This window comes from Eretmochelys imbricata, chromosome 1 (genome assembly GCF_965152235.1).
Source record: "Eretmochelys imbricata isolate rEreImb1 chromosome 1, rEreImb1.hap1, whole genome shotgun sequence".
In the NCBI taxonomy this organism is placed as follows: Eukaryota; Metazoa; Chordata; order Testudines; family Cheloniidae; genus Eretmochelys; species Eretmochelys imbricata.
In genome coordinates this window covers 359291287-359311286 of record NC_135572.1, presented here as the reverse complement: position 1 = coordinate 359311286, position 20000 = coordinate 359291287, and the positions used below count along the sequence as shown (strand labels likewise).

Sequence of the window (20000 nt, the reverse complement as noted above, 5' to 3'; positions counted from 1 at the left end):
GGGAGACTCTCCCTGGGGAGCACTCCTGCCTCGCACAGCACTGCCCGGGGCTGGGAGGTGGAGAGTCTGCCCCAGCCCTGCTCCCAGCCCCTGGCAAATGGTGGGGTCGGCCCCCGGCATGTGAGGTAACACGGCAGGCACATTTGTGCTAGGAGCTCCTCCAGCTCTCACAAGACACTTGGGCAGGGAAGGGGAGAGCTGAGTTTCCTGGCAGGGCAACCATCAGGCACCCCTGCCCTGCACCCCACAGGCACATGGCAGCAAGTCACGGGTGTGGTACTCGGCCCTGCTGGGGAACACGGTCACTCGTACGCCCAGCTGCATGCAGGCTGCAAGCAGTGCTGTGGCCCAAGCTCCCTAGTGGGCAGCAGCGCCAGGGCCCAAACCGCTCCGGCTAAGCACCAAATGCCACAAGGCCTTGCACTGCCCTGACCAGCCCCTTATCTCACTGACAGTGATTCGAGTCTCCAGCGTGACCACCTCTCCTTCACCCACCCGGCAGGACAGCCAGCGGGGAGCCGAGCTGACCTCGACACTGGGGTCTCCAAGGCCGTGTCTCCAAGGCCGGACACTTTCATGGGGTAGCTGCCCTCCGCCCTTCCCCCCGTCCCCGGCCTGGGACCCTCCCATTTGGATCCTTACGGCTTGGCTTAAATCCCTTCCCAGGCGACACAAGCTGCACGGAGAAAGGGCAGCTCTTCCCCCGGACCGGGAGGGCTGGGACTACACTGGGGTAACTAACTGGTTCAAATGCACCCGAGTTTGTATGGAAAATCTTTCCTGCATAGACAAGGCCTGAATGCAGACTTGGAGCTGGGCTCCCGTAGCCTCCTTCCCCAGGTGATGAGGCTGCTCGGGTCAGGTCTCAAACTGCTCCAGCGAGCCAGGGCAATAGACCCGAGAAACACCCACGTGTCCTGCCAGCTGCAGGGCAGCATCTGGGCACGAGTGGCCTATGGTCCTGGGGGAGTCCCTGCCAAATTCAGCCCCAGGAATCCAGGGCCCCTAGGGAAACCAGCTGCTCATGATACATGGAACCCATTGAATGCTGGGAGTACATTCAGGACTGAATAGATACCAGTACTGTCTCAGTGTTTCCAGGTGCTCCCCCATCTGTCTGTCTCCACCTGTCATCTCATCTCATACTCCGATCAGGAGCTCTCTGGGACAGGGGCCGGCGTTTCATCCTGTGTTTGTACAGTGCCTAGCACAATACAGGCCTGGCTCATGGCTAGGCTCCCAGGCGCTATGCTAATACAAATAATCTCTAACAACACTCAGTTATCTACCTGGCCCCACAGTCTGTGCACCTTGATCCAGACAGCTCCCTGTGACCTTGGCACAGTGCCTGGCCTTCCTCAAGGAAGGAGGTTGCGTCTCAGGACCTCTGTGCTGCGAGAACACGCTCTTCCTGTCAGGCTCAGAGCCACCCAAGGGTTCCCCTCCCCACCCATCACGCGAGATGCCCTGTTTCATTTGTTTAAGACACCGCAGCAAGAACGCAAGTGCCAAAATCCTATGCAGCCCCCTGCCCTGACTGGCTAGCTTCCCGCTAGTCATACGTTCGTATCTCTTTCCTGCCCTAGACAGGTCCACGCCTACTTCGTGCACTGGTGTGGGCGGATAGGAGGGACGCCAGCTGGCCCGGAACACCCAACTCCAGCAACCTCTCACCCCACGTTAAACATAACCCGGTGCTGACGCAGCTCCCAGTGGAGCAGCAAGTGCTTCCCTTTCACAGGGAATCTGGCCTCAACTGAATATCGCACTTTGCTGCCTGCTCCGCTCCTAGCAACAAGCCACTGTGTATAAATTAATGCATATTGGTTAAGGAAAAGTCAGCGCGCCATGAGCAATGGTCAGTGGTGGCGGAGGGACTCAGAGTGCCTGGTGAAACGCGTGGCAGCACCACCCTTCAATGCCTGGCACACTTTCATCGGACAGGCCCAGACATTGAGGGAGGGCTCAGAACAATATTTACAGTAATGGGACTCAGTGTCCTTCCAAACCGACCCGTCACAGCAGGAAGACAATCTCCTCCCAGATCACTGCTGCTTTCCTTGATAGAAGCCAGAGCAGACCTGTAGCCTAAGTTCGTGGAAAACTCCCACATGCCCAACTTCCCTCCCCACCCCAGAACGGAGCAGAGGCAAACAGGACAAACACCCAATAGGTCAGAAAGCACCAACAGATTAAGACCATTTGCTAAACAGGCTTAAAGCTCAGGCCATTATTCATAGGCTGGGCCTGTAATTTGGGAATGCATTACCTAATTGATTATCTCAAATCGCTAGGTTATTGACTTATTTTGAACCGGAGGCCTCAGCCAAAAACTAAGCAATCTGTACATTTCAGACGCAAGACACTAAACGTCACGGGCTTCTGATTTATTTCACCCAGCAAAAAAAAGCTGTTCCTAAAATAAAACGCAGCCAGGTGGCTTTTCATTTCACTGTGTCCTTAATTTAGAAAAATGAACTGCAAAGGAAGGGAAGGGAGAAACTCGCTGCAGCCAAAAACTTTCTTCCCTTCAGTAACAGCTTGGATCTAGTTCACCGAAGGGCTGCCTGACCAGACTGCCAAAGCAGAGACATGGATGGAAACTCACTAGATCACAGAAATAAAATCAATAGGCTGTTCCCAAGATCCGTCCCCACCGCTGAACGGCTTGCACTGCAGAAAAGGACTTACTGGGAAGGAGCCGGGGCATTCAAAATGCCATATTTTATGGCAAAGGTTAGAGCAGAGAGCTCGCTGCTCCAGCTATGGGACTTGAATGTAAATTGGAACCAGCTCCCCTACTCGGAAACTCATTATTTCCAACGCAGTCAGCGAGCGAAAAGAAATGGCTATCTGCATACGTTCCTTAGACCAAAGTGCAAGCCAGGCTGCGATTACACGCCCGCATGTCACTCCAGGAAAATTAAGTGGCAAGGGGAGAGTGGGAGCAGAGCATACTTTGACAACAGCTGAATCCCGACTGACAACATGCGTCCGCACCTCTCAGACTCTCATTAACAGGACGCGACCTTCAGCATTTCAGATGTGACCAAAAAAGAAACCAAGGAGGGACCGGGAGAGTGGAGGCAGCCATAAATCTTTGGAGCAAAGCCTCTGCCACAGGACAGCAAGAGGTGCTTTGGCAGCGGCATGGCAGATTAGCCTTGAAGATGGGAAGAAAGGAGAATATCGTGGCCCATCTGGATCTGCCGATCCCCAGGGGCACAAGAGAAGCGATGACAGCATCCCGGCATTAGCAGCAGGCAGCTGATGCCGAGCTAGGCAATAACAATGCTTTTTGCACTCCAACTGTACAGCAGCTCACCAGAGAGGGAAGGACGGCCCAGCGGTTAGAGTTCTAGCCTGGGATCTGAGTGATCTGGCATCAATTCCCTGCTCCACCACTGACTCCCTGTGAGGCCCTGGGTGAGTCACTTAATCTCCCTGGTATAATAGCACAAAAGGTAAATGCACTGAAGCTTGTGTGACACTCAACTGAAGGGGGCTAGAGAAATACCTGTGTCGGGCCTTAGAGTGCTGTACAGACACTGAACCCCATGGGAGCCCAGCTCCCCTGCAAACCGGGCCAGAGGTCACACCGGGAGCCTGGATTAGAACCCAGGGGTCTTGACTCCCCATCCATTGTTTCCAGGCACTAGACTACACAGCCTATAAGCCGCCTCACGAGAAAGTCGCAGGGGGATGTGGAAGTTGTTCTGGGTTCCCTTGACTTGGGTTGGAGTTCTTCAAGGATCTGACTTGGGATCGTTCCCGTTTAGATAGTTTCATTGATGGCCTTGGCACAAGAAGGAGTGCGCTAACGAAACGTGCGGACAACCCCACGTTGGTAGGCATCGTCGATACAGAGGAGGATTGGAATATTGGTGGGAAGGCCTTGAGACCTGGCTTAACAGCAATGGGGTGAAATGTAAGAGCACAAAGAGCAAAGGGGCTAACAACAAGAATGTCTGCTATAAGCTCAGGACTCATCGGGTGACAGCCACAGAGGAGAAGAGGCGTTGGCACGTGGGTCGATCACAGATGATGATGAGCCACCGATGTGACGCAGCTGTCAAACAAGTAAGTGCAATCCTAGTGTGCATCAAGCGAGGGACGTGTTAATGTCATTGGATAAAGCACTGGTGAGCCTTCCTCTGGAATATGGTTCATCACCAACCGGAAAGGTCCAGCCAAGGGCTACTAGGATGATCCAGGGAAGGGAGGCCTGTCTTACAAGAGAAGCCTGGGAGGGCTTGGCTTGTTTGGCCTAGCACAATGCAGGCCGAGAGGGGATCTGACTGCTCTCTACAAATACAGCAGGGGTAGACACTGAAGCTAAAGGACAATGTTGGCACAAGAGGAAACAGGGATAAACTGGCCAGGAATAAATTCAGGCTGGAAACGAGAAGCAGATTTCTAACCACCAGAGGGAGGCAGGCTCTGGAATAGCCTGCACTAGGCATTGTGGGGGCTAACAACCCAGCTTGGTAAATTTGTGAAGAGAACGATAAGCTGGGGCTGCCTATGATCGCACGGTCTGGACTCTATCCCTTCCAGCCCTACATTCCTAACTCACTCCTTTACCCTCCCTGTAAAGGCCCCCCCCCATTGGACCAACCTCCCCTCCCAGCTGGAGGCTGATGGAGACTGTACTTCAGCTTCCCTTTCTACTCATGGCAGTACCAGGAATTCAGAATGGGAGAGACCGACTAGACCACCCATCCCTCTCCGGCCCATGTGAAGCTTCCCCCTGCAGCACCTTTCTTAGTGCCCTGCCCTCCCAGCCACCTCTAGCCCATCACGGTAAATGCTGACCCGAGGTCAGAGCCACAGCTATTCGTGACACGTCGCAGACAGCTTCCTTCAGAGGGGGCTCCCCATTTGCAGCCTGTGCGCGCCACACTGGGCATATCAGGTGGGTGACAAGACCCCTCAGTGGGGGCGGGTTCTTTGGACCAGGTGACTGGGAAGTGCTTGTGCCAGGTGCTGTATCTCCCAAAAGCACCCGTAAGAGGATGCTGGGCTCCTGATCAGTTACGAACTCAGGCTCCCTCAGGAGGCAGAGCAATACCGTCATGGAGATCAAGACGGCAGACTTTAGCAACCTCAGGTAGTTGGTCGGTCAGGGAAGCAAGTCTAAGGGGAAAAGCAGTTCCAGAGAGCTGGCAGTTTTTCGAAGAGACATCATTACAGGCACAAGAGCAAACTATTCCACTGCGTAGGAAAGACAGGAAGTCTGGCCAGAAACCACCCTGGCCTAACCAGGAGACTTTCAGTGATTTGGCATTAAAAAACAAGTCCTACAAAAAGTAGAAACGAAGACAAACTACAAAGGATGAATATAAACAAACAACATTAGCATGTAGGGACAAAATGAGAGGGGCCAAGGCACAAACTGAGATTAAATTAGTTTGACACATAAAGGGTAACAAGAAAACATTAGAAGCAAGAGGAAGACCAAAGACAGGGTAGGCCGGTTACTCACTGAAGGGGGAAGGACAATAACAGACAATGTGGAAATGGCAGAAGTGCTAAATGACTTTTTTTGTTTCAGTTTTCACCACAAAGGTCAGTAGCGATGGGACATCAGACACAGTGAGCGTCAGATGGATAGAATAGGGAAAGAACAAGTTAAAAATTCCTTGGACAAGTTAGATGTCTTCAAGTCACCAGGGCCTAATGAAATACATCCTAAAATACACAAGGAGCTGACCTGGGGAATTACAGACCAGTCAGCTTAACTTCAGTACCCAGAAAGATAATGGAGCAAATAATCAAGCAATCGATTTGCAAACACCTAGAAGGTAATAAGGTGATAAGTAACAGACAGCGTGGATCTGTCAAGAACAAATTGTGTCAAACCGACCTAATAGCTTTTTTTGACATGTGTGACAAAGTTCCTCCTCTACCTTGGTGGATCCTGCGCTTACTGGCGGATTTGCTTGCCTCAGAGATTCACAGTAGCCCTCAGTTTGGCCACTTTCGAGGCTCAGATCTGCCATTCACTCAGATTTCCCCTTGCTGGCCAGCGATGAGGCTAAGGAGAAGAACAACCCCTGCAGTCTCTGCTGATCCACCATGTGGGCTGGGGAACAGCCCAGAGACCTTCCCCTCTGGTGGAACCCACAGTCCAGGTCAACTCCTCCTGTGTCTGATCAGGAGTTGGGAGGATTTGGGGGGAACCCGGGCCCGCCCTCTACTCCGGGTTCCAGCCCAGGGCCCTGTGGAATGCGGATGTCTAGACTGCCTCCTGGAACAGCTGTCCGACAGCTACAACCCCCTGGGCTACTTCCCCGTGGCCAGCTCCCAACATCTTCTTTATCCTCACCATAGGACCTTCCTCCTGGTGTCTGATAAGCTTGTACTCCTCAGTCCCCCAGGAGCATATCCTCTCACTCCCAGCTCCTTACACACCTCTCCCTAACTGAAGTGAGGTCCTTTTTAAACCCAGGTGCCCTGATTAGCCAGCCTGTCCTAATTGATTCTAGCAGCTTCTTCTTAATTGGCTCCAGGTGTCCTAATTATCCCACCTGCCTTAACTGGTTCCAGCAAGTTCCTGCTTGCTCTGGAACTGCCCCTGTTACCTTACCCAGGAAACAGGGATCTACTTAATCTGGGACTAATAAATCTGCCTTCTATCACTCTTCAGTAGCCCTCTGGCCCGACCCTGCCACACAGGGTAATAAGCTTTGTGGATGGGGGGGAAGCGGTAGATGTGGTATATCTTGATTTAGTAAGGCTTTTGATACTGTCTCGCATGACCTTCTCATAAAAAGACTAGGGAAATATAGCCTAGATGGAGCTACTATAAGGCGGGTGCATGACTGGTTGGAAAACCGTTCCCAGATTATCAGCGGTTCACAGTCAGGCTGGAAGGGTATATCCAGTGGGGTCCCACAGGGATCGGTCCTGGGTCTGGTTCTGTTCAGTATTTTCATCAATGATTTAGATAATGGCAGAGAGAGTACCCTTATAAAGTTTGTGGACAAAAGTGCTTTGGAGGATAGGATTAAAATTAAAAATCTGGACAAACTGCAGAAATGGTCTGAAGGAAATAGGATGAAATTCAATAAGGACAAATGCAAAGAACTCTACTTAGGAAGGAACAATCAGCTGCACACATACAAAAATGAGAAATGACTACTAGGAAGGAGTACTGCGGGAAGGGATCTGGGTGTCAGAGTGGATCACAAGCTAAATATGAGTCAACAGTGTAATGCTGTTGCAAAAAAAGCGAATATCAGTCTGGGATATATTAGCAGGAGTGTTGTAAACATGACAAGACACGGGAAGTAATTATTTTGCTCTACTCCATGCCAGTAAGGCCTCAGTTGTAGTATTGTGTCCAGTTCTGGGTGCCAATTTCAGGAAAGATGTGGACAAATTGGAGAAAGTCCAGTGGAGAGAAACAAAAATGATTAAAGGTCTAGAAAACATGACCTATGAGGGCAGATTGAAAAAATGGGGTTTGTTTAGTCTGGAGAAGGGAAGACTGAGAGGGGACATGAGAACAGTTGTCAAGTACATAAAAGGCTGTTACAAGAAGGAGGGAGAAAAAATGTTCTCATTAACATCTGAGGATAGAACAAGAAGCAATGGGCTTAAATTGCAGCAAGGATAGTTTAGGTTGGATATTAGGAAAAACTTCCTAACTTGAGTGGTTAAGCACTGGAATAAATTGCCCAGGGAGGTTGTAGAATCTCCATCACTGCAGGTTTTTAGGAGCAGGTTAGACAAACACCGCTCAGGAATGGTCCAGCTATTACACAGTCCTGCCTTGAGTGCAGGGGACTGGACTAGATGACCTCTCAAGGTCCCTTCCAGCCCTACACTTCTATGATTATCAGCCAAGAGACTCCCTATTTGCCCAAGAGGCTGAACCAGGGTGCAGCAGCTCTCAGAAAACAGAAGAACAGAGTGTTTTGCATTCGTTTCCCCCCAACAGCAAACTGCCCATGCACACAGATGGAGCTGTCGGCTCAGTAGGTACCAATCCTGCCAATAGCCAAGGCGCTCCCAGGTGCCGTAAGTTTGAGATTCCAGCTGTGGAACCTGGACCTGTTCCACATATCAAGCTCTCACCACCCTCCCGAGGGCTAGAGTGCTGGAGCTGCCATCCTTCAGATCAGGTGCCCTAAGAGAACAGTCTCATCTACTCCCTTTACACTCTGCTCGCCATGCACTCTGCAACGCTGGCCCATCGCAATGGTTTTCCTCCACAGCTTGGGTCAGAGACGCAGAGAAGAGCGGCCGAGCAAGGCATTTAGAGGACCCACCGACAGGGCCCCAGTTTCTTTGCCATCTGCCTGGCATGGAATTCCGATAGGAACCCGAGGCCGGACCAGGCGCACAGCCCGGTTATAGCCCTCCCACTTTTCTGGGGCAGCGTGGGGTTTATCATCATTTCCTGGTGCTGTAAGAGAGGCTCAGACCACACCACTTCTCTCTGAGTAGCTCTTTTCATCCCGAGACAGCCTAGACAGTTCAGTATTACGGCCATGGAGAAACTTGCAAGAGAAGGTCAGAGAGACACTAAGGGAAAAGTGGGAGGAGCTGATGAGACAGAAGAATACTGGAGGCTGCTCCAGGTGGCAGGAGCTGCAGAAAAGCCTCTTGTGCCATGCCGTGAGACTGACTCAGGGCAGAGAGAAGGGCCAGTACTCAGTGGAGCAGGATGGAGAAACACAGATAAGTTCTGCATGAGTTTAGAATCAGAGGTCCATTTGCCTCACCCCTGAACTCAGGGCCTAGGTCATGAACTTTGCAAGGGCTTTTCACAGGCTGCTGAGGCTTCATTAGCAAGCCCAGAGAGTTGCAATGCTTTCTGACTCTGCAGCGAGGACTGGCACGCCTCTGCCCCATCCTGGGAAACATACAACCTGCGCCTGGCACCCAGACGAACCTCCTCGTCCAGAGGCACATCGCACATCTGCTGGGAAAGGAGGGGGACCTGGTCTCCAAGAGTAACTTGCTCGTTTTGTTCGTACTTTGCATGCCCAGAGCATCTGTCGGGCAGATGACACGGGAAGGCCAAGTGACCGGCCTGCTGTTGCATTAGGACAGCAGCCTGGGCATCAATGCCCAGACCCCTGGTCTACCCACGAGGCGAATTCCAAAGTTTGGGAAGGGTAGTTCTACTCTACACTGTACCGAGACCAAGAGATGCAGGAGCCCAGATCCCAGACTGCCAATTGCACATTCCTAAACCCCTCTGCCACTTTGGAAAATCAACCCCCGACATACTGTGACAAAGTTCCTCCTCTACCTTGGTGAGTCTTGCACTTATTGGCGGATTTGCTCACCTTGGAGCTTCACAGCAGCCCTCAGTTTGGCCGTTTTCGTGAACCCACAGTCCAGGTCAACTCCTCCTGTGTCCGACCAGGAGTTGGGAAGTTTGGGGGGAACCCGGGCCTGCCCTCTACTCCGGGTTCCAGCCCAGGGTCCTGTGGAATGCAGCTGTCTAGAGCGCCTCCTGGAACAGCTGTCCGACAGCTACAACTCCCTGGGCTACTTCCCCAAGGCCTCCTCCCAACACCTTCTTTATCCTCACCATAGGACCTTCCTCCTGGTGTCTGATAATGCTTGTACACCTCAGTCCTCCAACAGTCCGCGTTCTCACTCTCAGCTCATAGTGTCTCTTGCTCCCAAGTCCTCACACGCACACCACAAACTGAAGTGAGCTCCTTTTAAAAACCCAGGTGCCCTGATTAGCCTGCCTTAATTGATTCTAGCAGCTTCTTGATTGGCTGCAGGTGTTCTAATCAGCCTGTCATCTTAATTGTCTCCAGAAGGTACCTGATTGTTCTGGAACCTTCCCTGCTACCTTACCCAGGGAAAAGGGACCTACTTAACCTGGGGCTAATATATCTGCCTTCTATTACTCTCCTGTAGCCATCTGGCCCAACCCTGTCACAATACACAAGTGACAATCTGGATCTGCCTTCCATCTTCTCTTGGGGTTTTATCCTACAACCCATCACCATTGTATCTGGGCAAAAGTTTTCAGCAAACAGTAAATGTGTCAAAAATGCATTTTTGAGGAGCACTAAAACTATTCACAAATTTGGGTCAAGTTAATCAAAAACACTGAAAAAGATTCAGAAATGTCAATTCAAATCAACATTTTCGTTTTGAAATGTCATTTCCATTCACCATTCCACTCCAAATGCTTTGTTCAACACCAACTAATTATTTTGGGGTTTTTATTTCAGGAGAAAAAAAACTTGAAAAAAACCTCAATTTTGAGTGAAAAAAAAGGAATTTCCAATTTGCAAAGACAAGTAAATATTTGTTCAGCTCTAATCAGACTGCCCAGATCCTGCCTTTGAAAGAATGAAGCTTCACACAGGTGTAACAACTAAAGCGCTCTGAAATCTGCTTTGAAGGACCCGGTGCTGGGAGTCACCTGTTTGACCCAGCACCACACAGAGGATGAGATGCTTAGATAACCCTAAAACACAGCTCCTTGTTGTTCTTGACAAGAGAGAGCCTCTGCTTCCACCTATGCCAGCCTTAAAACACATGCCTGGAAATTTATTTCACAGCTGTGCAGCCAAGAAGTTAATACAACCCAGTAACTATAATCTGCAAGCAAAGAAAAAATTCATTACCCAACTATTAACCACTTAGGTTTAACATATGTAAATCTAAAACAGAAGCTGCTAATGAAGGCTACTAATTAGTGGTAATCACTATACAGTCACAATTTGATTCATTTACAGAAAAAATGAGCAGCAAAACAGGGAAAAGCCTCACCGTGGGCTGAACTTTCCTGCTACTCCCCAAAAGCGAGGGGAGGTTATTAAAGTACCCACATTTCCCAGCTTCGCCTAGCAGAGCGGTCATAGCAGCTCAGGTGAGCGGATCCTGGAACACAAGCCTCTGCTGACTGGCAAGTGCAAGCCAGCTGCCAACAACTAAAATAAGCAGCAGTGTTCAAATATTCGAGAATGACCTTAAAATCCACATGTATTTGCATAGCACAAAGCAGGCTCTTCTCCAAGAGGGGAAGAGACAGGCAAGTGCTGATCGTTAATGTGGAATATTAAGTGGAGTGTGGCAATTATTGCACGGTAAGCCATAGAGTCATCAGCAGCAGGCTGACACCAAAGTGACAGATTACGACTCACTTCCCAAAGCGTCCGTTAGGACAGCTTTCAAAGTCTTCTTTATTTTCGGCTTCGCGGTGCAGGAGCTAATGGAGAGGGAGCAGCGCTGTTCATAAATCGCACTCCAGTAAGGGAGCCAGGGACCCTAGAGGGCACACAAATAAAGGGCATTTTTAGCAGGCAGATTGTTAACGGGGATTCAGGCTGGTTCGATTTCCTTAGGTCGAGGTTACAGCAGGAACAGCCGCAATCAAAGCTCCACATATCCTAAACCCAGCGGGGCTCCCGTTCTACGGCAAACCTTCCCCCGGGACCTGCGGCACTCACACAAATCTTGCAGCGCGCTGCACATTCCTCAGCGGCTGTCAGGAAATTCAAGAACAGTGGGACTGGTTTGGTTTTTTTAAAACCAAATTAGATATGAACGAGAGCAATGCTATCAGCATCACATTCCTGGGGTTATTTTAATATTAAACATCCACGTTACACTGGTCCCAGCTTTTCACTCTGCCGCAGATTTGTATACTCATGAGGCTACATGGAAAGAATAGCTGTCAGGGAAGGACACCGGCTCAGATGTGAGCCAAATGTACCTCTGATTGGGGTCTAAATTAATTGTATCCACTCAGGGAAATGGCATGGCCATCACAGAAGGGAGATCAATGAAAACCTCTGCTCAGTGTGCAGCGGCAATCAAAAAAAAAAAAATCTAACAAGCAGTTCAGCTGGAGAAGGAACAGGACACAGACTATCCCAAGGCCTTTACATACATAATGGTGCAGTTCCAGTCACCCCACCTCCAAAACAACACTGCAGGGGGGCCAGAGATGGATGGGAATGATCAGCAAACTGAAATCTCTTCTCAGAAGGGAGACTGAAACAAACAGGAATGTTTATCTCAGAGAAGAGATAAATAAGGGGGTGGGGGATCTGATAATCTATAAAATAATGAATGGGAGAGAGAAGAGAGATCAGGACTTCCACCCACTCCATCTCATCACACAAGGACCAGGGGACTCTCAATGAAGCAGAAACGTGGAAAATTCAAGTAGGCTGATGAAGGGAAATACTTTTTCAGATCACAGAGCCTGTGGAACTCTCCACCACAATATGTCACTGAAGCCAAGAAATTTGCAGGATTCACAAAGGGGCAAGACATGCATGAAGATACCAAGAACAGCCAGAGTTACCCAAGTTCGTTTACAAGAGCTTGGGAAGCGCTATAAACCCTCCTGCTTCAGAGCAGGAGTCAAACTAAGGCCTGGTCTACACTGGAGAGGGGGGATCGATCTAAGTTACACAACTTCAGCTACATGAATAGCGTAGCTGAAGTCGAAGTACTTAGATCTACTTAACCGCAGCGTCTTCACTGCGGTAGGTCGACTGCTGATGCTCCCCTGTCAACTCTGCCTATGCGTCTCGTTCTGGTGGAGTACCGAGTCGATGGGAGAGCGCTCGGCGGGCGATTTATCACGTCTTCACTAGACTCGATAAATCGACACCCACGGGATCGATCGCTCCGGAGGTAAGTGTAGACATGCCCTAACTATTGGAGGTCAGGAGGAAACGTTCCCAGGGCAGGCTCTCATCACTGCCCACTCAGGGGCCTCTTGCACCTCTCTCTGAAGCTGCTGGCACTGGCCACTGGTGGAGCCAGGTGGCTGGGCTGCAGTGCTGGCCTGACACCGTCGGGCACTTCCTATGCTTCTGTATATTGAAGGCATCCGTGACTAAGTCCACAGAAGGGGCCAGTGATATGGAGGAGATCCCTGTGCAAACACTGCACAGTGCCTACCATGCTGGGGTCTGAGGGGCTCACTGCAGGTCTGTCAGCATGGGGGTGGGGGTCTCGATTGCTCCCCTCTGCCAGTCGGGACTGATGGAGGCTCCCAGGGGTGGATGGAGTTATAATGACACTCCGCCGCCGCCACCACCACCAGTCCCAGGAGCACGCTGCACACCCAGGCTGGTTTTACTGGCTGATCGTGTCTTGATCACCCCTCCCAAGGCAGGGACACCTCTGCCCCTGAGGGAGCTGTAGCTGCTCCAGTGAAGCAGATTTCCGGAGAATTCAGGAAGGCAGATTTCTCTTGGTTTACCCTTGGCCAGGAGCATAATTGAGGGTATGAGTGGGCCGGGGTGGGGGTGCTGATGCATCCGCACAGTGGGGTGGGGGATGAGAGGCGCACACAATCTGGCCTGCACTAAGGGAAGGACTTTGAGCACTTTTTCCCCCCAAAGAGTCTGACCCAGCTGTGCCCTTCTCTCCAGGCCTGGGCAGAGGGGGTGTGTTCTTGCTGTGCCAGCCAGCTGACCCAGGAGGCAGACCCAGCTGCACACATAGCACTCACACTTCAAGGCGACCCTGGAGGCTGGCCTGGCCTGGTTCACGGGCACTGGAGACTGGGCATTCTGCGCAGGGGAGTGATGCCGAGAGCCAGGGCAAGCAGGGAATTCCCAGGGACTGAAATGCAGAGCACCAGGCATCCTCTCCCTGCCTGGAAACTCCCAGGCTGCCAGGGACTGTGCGTTAAGGGCTGCACTCCAACGGTTTTACTGCACCTTGAACAACTCTCCTGTGTCCTCACCCCGCAGGGACAGAGCCGCTCTGCAGCAAGGGCAGCCAGCCCCGTTCCAAGCACTGCTCAACCAGCAGCAGAACAGGCCAGGCTGCTCCAACGCCCATGCATGGGCAGCAGCCCGGGGCCACGGGAACTCCCCCTGCACCAGGAGGGAAGCAGCATGATGGGAAAGCCGATGGCCAAACATCCGCTGGGCACCAGTTTAGCCGTCATGTCAGTTCAGCACGGGACCACTCAGTGCTGGTGCTGATGGTTCAGCACTGCGCTACCCAAAGCCTTTGAGAAGGGAGGAAGAGGGGAAGCTACTTTAAGGATCCGCCCAGCTTTCTAGCTAAATTTTGGCCCCATGCCAAGCCAGACACCGGGTTCCTCCTCTCGCGTTGTGCTCTGCACCTTCTGAAGGAGACAAGCAAAGACCTTTCCTCCCCGTCAGCACCCGTTTGCTCCCATGGGCCCTGCGGAAAAGCATGCTGCAGTGGCTTCCTTCTTAGGAAGACAGGTATTCTCAGACTGGGTCAGACCAGTCTTTCATCTCTGACAATACCCTGTACGAGATGCTTTAGAGGAAGGTGAACAGTGCCCGGACGGGAGATAATCTACCCCGGGAGAGTTCCCCCCAACCCTTTCAAAACTCGGTTTGTATTGACCATTGTTACTCTATCTAGGCTTGGTACCCATATAATGTCCAACTCCCTTGGATTCTTGCCAAACTCTTGGCCTCAGTGACATCCTGTGGCAGTGAGCTCCACAGGCTAGTCGCACATAGCATGAAAGGAAAACCATGCCCTTTGATCTGTTCTGAATTTGCCCCCTTTCGGTTTCATCGCATGTCCCCTTGTTCTTGTGTCATGAGGTGGGGAGAAGAGAAGCTCCCCATCTCTTTTCTCCAGACCAGTCAATATGTTATGGGCTTATGTCCCCTCTTATTCGACTCCTCTCTGAGGTAACAGTCTCCATCTTTTTACTCCCTGTCAAGAGGAGAGCTTGGCCAGGCCCTTGATCATGCTGGTCACTGTTCTCTGAAGCCTTCTAGCTCTGCACGATCCTTTGGAGATGGGGTGGCACAGAACAGACGCACCACTGGCTTACAGAATAGCATAGCAGTCTCTCCATTCTCCATCCCATTCCTTACACAGGCTCTCCCCCTCCACAGCCTGTTCGCTCTGCCTCTCCACATCTCTCTGACACACCTGGCTGAGGCCCCGGACTCAGAAATGGAAGTAGCTGGGGAAAGTGGGGGAGGAGAAAGAAAAGAAGGGCTCAAACCCAAGGACGCGTCAGCAGTGGGCTGGGAAAGCTCCTGCAGCCAATGCTGGGCTTGTTCCGGGGCACTGGAAGAGCAATCAGAGCTCCTAGATCACTGGAGGAGAAAGCTCCAGAAACCCCAGGGACTCTGAAGGATACTGAGGGTAGTAATGAGGAGTGTGGGGCCCTCAGAACTCAGTCTCCCCAGGGGGACCCTCGCTAGCCCCCGCTGCTGGGGATAGACTTGGGATTGAGGCACTGGACTGAGGACCGGCTCTCTTACAGCTTTCCTGTGTGACCCTGGGCCAGTCATGTCCCCTCTGGCCCTCGGGTTCACCATCTGTATCGCGGGGATAACAACCCTTCATTTGTCCAGTCTAGTTACACTGTAAGCGCTTTGGGGCATTTGTACGGCACCTACCACAGGGACTCTCTATCCTGCCTGAGGCCCCAGCACCATTTTGACACGAACAAATGACACCGAGAGTGAATTCCAGACCAGACCTTGACATGCGGAGGGGGCTGCAAGAGGGTTTTGACCCAGGGCTGCTCCGGGTTGCGTGCCATTAGCAGACCGTGCCTTGGGGTAGGTAACCCGTCAGTCGGACGGAGAAGCAATTAGGCAGAGCTCCATTTTACACTGCTCCCCAGAGCTTAACTCAAGACTTGGTAACAAAACAAGTCCATCTCCAATAAGGACTTCATTCACAACCTCCTTGTGCCCCCCGCAAACACGTTCAGCTGCATTGTTTCCTCAGACAAAGGTGGCTCACAACACAAGCCTATTCACGCCGGAGAAGCTGTTGCTGCACAGGGCAAGAATCAAGGACATATAGATTTTCCAGAGCAGATGGCACTAATGCATGCCACCAAACGCAATTACAATCCACACATGCGCATACACAACAGCTCACACTGCGGGACAGGAAACCAGGGGCACTGTGCTGGGACCCAGCCGCAGTCGGACCCCACGTAACTAACCCAGCCATAAGCAGCACTAGTCATCTTACACCGACACAGCGCCTTTCAGCCCCAAGGATCCCAAAGCACTTTGCAAATATCCATCCCCACCTGAATGGCAGCCACTTCTGGGGTGGGCCGCAGCAGCTGTGTAAAAGCACGGTTTTAGGCTTGGATTTAAGGAAGACTCTTGAACCCAACTAAAATGCCAGGGGAAATGTAGAGGGACAGGCTACCCCATGACTCATGCAGGAACATGACCAGGACAGTGGTGTTAAACTCACTCCCCTAGTTCCTAAGGTAAGGACTAGAGGATCCTCAACAGCGCTGGGTTTTATGCTGCATTTTCTGGAACACAGGCTCGGGTCAGCACTACCTCCGACTGGAAGGGAACAAGCTACTGAGTCACCAGCTGCATATTGCCGAGAATGCTCCATGCCAGAGCTACTCCAGCTGAGAGCCATCAGCATTGCTCCTCTACCGCGTGAGCTGGATCAGCCCATCTGAGGCAAGGCTCCACACACACAGCTTGTGCGCTTGGATTGTCAATATATCCCTAGCCCGGAGAGGCCAGGAGCAAAGATCCTGCTGTGATGGAAACCCCCACATCAGCCATTCAAACCCCTACAGGCACAGCGTGAGCGCAGGAGAGCCAGGCCCGTGGCCGTCGGTCCACCACAGCCCCCAGACCAGCCTGGGCAGGAGGGACCCAGAAACGTCAGGGTTAATCTCAGCTCATTTAAAAGTGTGTTTCGAGACCTTTTCTGTGCAGAGCGCCTTGAAAAATCATACAATCACAGACCAGCCAGCCGAACTTCGATACCCGGAAAGTACTGAACCATCAGTGCCAGGTTTCAGAGGAGCAGCCGTGTTAGTCTGTATCCGCAAAAAGAACAGGAGGACTAAGCACCTCGTGGACAACAGGGTGATAAGGAACAGCCAGCATTGATTTGTCAAGAACAAATCACACCAGACCAACTCAATTTCTTTTTCTGACAGGGTTACCGGCCTAGTGGATGGGGGGAGGGGGAAGCAATAGCCATGATACAGCTTGATGTGGGTAAGGCTTTGACACTCTCATAAGCAAACTAAGGAAACGTGGTCTAGATGAAATGATTATAAGATGGGCATACAAACGGTCGAAAGACCGTACTCAAAGAGTAGCTATCACTGGCTCACTGTCAGAGGATGTGTCTAGTGGGGTCCCACAGGGGTCAGTCCTGGGTCTGGTACTATTCAGTATTTCCATTAATGACTTGGATAATGGAGTGGAGAGTGAGCTTATAAAACGTGCAGATGACACCAAGCTGGGAGAGGCTGCAGGCCCTTTGCAGGGCAGGATTAGAATTCAAAATGACCTTGACAAATTGGAGAATGGGTCTGAAAATCAACAAGAGGAAATTCATTAAGGACAGATACAAAGTATTACACTTAGGATGGAAAACTCAAATGCATGACTACAAACTGGGGAGTAACTGGCTAGGTGGCAGCACTGCTGAAAAGGAGCTGGGGGTTCGAGTGGATCACAAATTCAATGCGAGTCAACAATGTGGTGCAGTTGCAAAAAGGGCTGGTAACATTCTGGGGTGTGTTAACAGGCGTGTCGTATGTAAGACACAGGAGGTAACTCCTGTTCTGCTCAACACAGGTGAGGCCTCAACTGGATACTGTGTCCAGTTCCAGGTGAAATGCTTTAGGAAAGATGGGGACAAACTGGAGAGAGTCCACAGGAGAGCAGCAAAATGATCAAAGGTTTATTAAACCTGACCTACAAGGAAAGGTTAAAAAATCTGGGCATGGTTAGTCTTGAGAAAAGACTGAGGGAGCCTGATACCAGTCCTCACTCGTTCCAGCCCGCTACGAAAAGGACAGGGATCTCGGTCTCCGCTAATGGCAGGACAAGCAGCAATGGGTTTAATCTGCAGCAAGGGAGAGCTAGGTTCGATATTAGGAAAAACTTTCTAACTCTCTGGGTAGTGAAGCTCTGGAACAGGCTCCCAAGGGAGGTTGTGGGTTCCCAGTCACTGGAGGTTTTTAAGACCAGGTGGGACAAACCCCGGTCAGGACTGGTCTAGGTTTACTTGGTGCTGCCTCAGCGCGGGGGGCTGGGCTAGGCTACGTGACGTCTCCAGGACCCTTGCAGCCCGACATTTCTAGGATTCTGTGAAAGTGCAACCGAAGCAAGAGCGCTGCTGGGACTGGGAACCGATCACAGGATTCTCTCCAGACATCATGGGTTCTTCATTGTTCACCCCACCCCAAAGGCACCCAGCACCTGCCTTCGGGACCCAGGAAATCCAGACCCTCTACTCTGGGATATGACTTCCAGGCCAAGGAACGGCTGATGGCAGCACAGCTACTGGGCTGCAGCTGATGTACTTGAGCCACCACAAGCTGTGTCCCAGCCACCGGCCAGCTGCTTGCAATCACACATGGCTCCCTTGCTCCCTGCCCGCAGACAGGAAAGGCAGCCTGGTCTTGCAGGCTGACAACAGCCTACTTCTGCATTTTGATACCAGCCTCCACAGTACCCCCCCACAGTATCTGATTTAGGAATGGGATCTTGCCATTAGCACAGAGCGCCAGGAGGAACAACTCTTGGTCCTGCTAGGTTTGTTGTTGCTAGATCACCACCATGACAGGATGGGGGTAACCAGGGGCCTGGAAGAAGGGAGATTTTACTCGCAGGGTTCCAGTGTTAACCCTTCGAACCCTCGCAGTCAGTGCTGACTGCAGACTGGACCCCGGGGAAGGCTTCTCCTTCAGATTGCGACGAGCTGCTCAGGAAAAGCCGGAGTTTCGTTTGAATGCTTGAGCACTAGCATGGAAGGCTCTGCAGGGAGTGAATCCATCCTGCTGTGCGCACTGCTGGTTCCTTCAGCTCCAGACCTACCGAGTTTCTCCAAGAGACGGTTCAGAGGAGAGGTGACCCCAAAGGACCTGGTAGGGGAAAAGATGATAGCAGAAGGCTCTTCTATCCAGAAGACAAAGGTTCGGGAGCCAATGGCTGGAAGCTGTCCCTAGACAAACACCCTGGACATAAGGTGTAAATTCTTAACCTGGAGGGGAATTAGCCATTAGACCATGGGGACAAGGGGATTCTCAAGCACCTAGTGTCTTGAAATAAAGATTGTGTCTTTCTTTATAAGAGACGCTGGCTCATTCAGGAGTTCCCGCGGCAAGGCTCTCTGGTCTGTGTGATGGAGGTGGTCACACTGGATGCTCAGAATGGTCCCTGCCAGCCTTAACATCCAGGCCTCTAGGACCATGAAACCATTCCTCCCGGAACACACCACACTCCTTGGCAAGGTACACGATCCCTCGCTGGGCGGGAGTCTCTGCTTTCCTAAACTGACTGCACCACTGGCCAGCTAGTTTGTGTGCAGCATCACAGCGGTGGGTTCAGTAAGTCTCCACATCAACACCCAGAAGCTTTCCTGACTCAATGCCTCCCTATCTCTCTTGCCCACCTCTTGCACTGCTGACCCTGCACTTATCGGTCAGCCCCTCTGCCTGGCATAGCAAGCTGCTCACCTCTACCTAGATCCATTTACATAGCCCGTTATTGCAGTAGTCCCCTGAAGCAAGGCAGTGTGTTATCCCCACTACATAGCTGGGAACCGAGAGGTCATGTGACTTGCCCAAAGTCTGGGGCAGAGCAGGGACTTGAATCCAGTTCTCCTGAGTCACAGGCTAATCCCCTATCCACTGGACCATTCTTCTTTCCTGGACACACAGCAGGACTTCTGGAGTTCCATGCACCTGGAATGCACAGAGCCCCCAGGATGACATATTTGACCAGCCGAGGGCATGGGATGGGATCTACAAAGAGATGGATGGGTCTACTGGATGGAGGAAAGAGTAACTCAAACCAGAGCTGCACGCTGCGCGGCTGCTTAGGGGTTGGGGACACAGAGACAGGAATCTGGCTAGTTATTCCACCTTTCCAGCTGGCTCAGAACCAGCCTTCACTGTAGCACTGAGGGAAATGTCAGCGTAAGTGCCTGAGCAGGGCAGGAAAAAGCACCCTCTCCATTCCCAACCAATTACAGTGCTGTGAGCAGACAGCCGCAGAGACAAGGCATTCCACTATCCAGACTTCCAG

The 20000-nt window shown here is 51.6% G+C and overlaps 1 protein-coding gene across 1 annotated transcript in view; it reads right to left on the bottom strand.

Annotated features, from left to right (window-relative positions):
- The window catches only part of SND1 (staphylococcal nuclease and tudor domain containing 1), a 501059-nt gene that overhangs the window by 210688 nt on the left and 270371 nt on the right, over positions 1 to 20000 (bottom strand). The window lies entirely within an intron of this gene.